Source organism: Cebus imitator, unplaced genomic scaffold (genome assembly GCF_001604975.1).
Source record: "Cebus imitator isolate Cc_AM_T3 unplaced genomic scaffold, Cebus_imitator-1.0 Scaffold223, whole genome shotgun sequence".
NCBI lineage: Eukaryota > Metazoa > Chordata > Mammalia > Primates > Cebidae > Cebus > Cebus imitator.
The window spans coordinates 3,511,745-3,513,406 of NW_016107538.1; positions in this window are offsets into that span (position 1 = coordinate 3,511,745).

Sequence of the window (1,662 nt, forward strand, 5' to 3'; positions counted from 1 at the left end):
CCATGGATCATTAAGAAGAAAAAGCTAAATTGACCCAACATCAGAATAAAATTATATAGCAAATTATCATTTTTGAAACTTAATAAAATAATACAATTTTTTTCCCCAGAGTCAATTCAACCAAAATTTTCTGTGACTTCTAAAAGTTCAGCCTGATTTTCTGGGTTCCAAGACACTTAAGGACCTCATGCAGTCTGACAGTGCCCCTGTTAGAACGTTGGGAATGCAAACCAACTAGAAAAGCAGGGGTTAGTCAGCATGTCGGAACCCTTTCCAGCCACCACCCTGTCTAGGCCCTCATTCCTTTTTTTTCTTGAGACGGAGTCTTGCTCTGTTGCCCAGGCTGGAGTGCAATGGTGCTATCTCGGCTCACTGCAACCTCTGCCTCCTGGGTGGAAGCGATTCTACTGCGTCAGCCTCCTGAGCAGCTGGACTACAGGCACGTGCCACCACACCCAGCTAATTTTTTTGTATTTTTAGTAGAAATGGGATTTCACTATGTTGGCCAGGCTGATCTCGAACTCCTGACCTCGTGATCCACCTGCCTCGGCCTCCCCAAGCACTGGGATTACAGGCGTGAGCCACCACGCCCAGCCATCCCTCATTCTTAAATGAGTAATGTTACAGTCTGCATTCCTGCCACAATGTGTTCCCCCAATTAAGTTTCCCATCAAAGCGTTAGCACTGATATTCACCAAATGTTTAACATAGACCTCCTTTGTGCCTCCTTACTCCCTAAATTCCTTCAGTTTGCTCTCTGTGTTTCCCAAACTCATTGACTTCCGCCATCTCCAATATATTACCATAGTCCTGGTCACCATCATTGCCCATCTGGGCCACTACAGCTGTTGCCTCCAAGGACCCCTTGTCTCTCCTCCTAATTCTTCCAATCTCTTCTCCCCAGTGGCCAACACCATCTTTTAAAAGTGATAATCTGATAGTAACTTGGGTTTTTCCTGAATTCCATAGCCTTCAGATTTCATGCTTTTCTTTCATAACCAAATAAAATAACTAGAGCAGAACCACAGGAAGCCCCTGCTTATCTTTTGCTTCTGGGGCTCGCATTTTCTGGAGTTCCACTGTGATGGATCACTTCTCTTCATTTCCCAAGGTCTCCAATACTCCACTGTCAGTATTCACAAAGCCTGTAGCAATTAAGAAAGACTTTGGGGTTGCGTATCAGAGTGGAATCAGAGCACCTCCCAATAACCACTTAACTTAGGTGTCAGACTGTTGTGGGTTGAATTGTAACCCCCAGAAAGATACAATGAAGTGCTAACCCCCAGTACCTGTGAATGTGAGCTTCTTTGGAAATAGGATCTTTCCAGATGTAATCAAGTTAAAATGAGGTCATTAGGTGTCCAATATGATTGACGTCCTTATAAGAAGAAGGGAATTTGGGCACAGCTCAGGGGAGGAGAATGCCATGTGAAGACACAGACACAGAGGGAAGGCAGTCATGTGACCACAGAGGCAGAGGCTGAGGCTTTACTGTCACAAGCCAAGGAATGCCTGGGGCTGCCAGAAGCTGCCTCCCTAAATGACCATCTCGAGTTCATCACAAGAAAATGAAAATCCCTTAATTTACTTTTTTTTTTTTGCCCAAGCAAGTCATATTTCACATTAATTTTAGTACCCTTTTAACCTCTCTCTGTCTTGTCC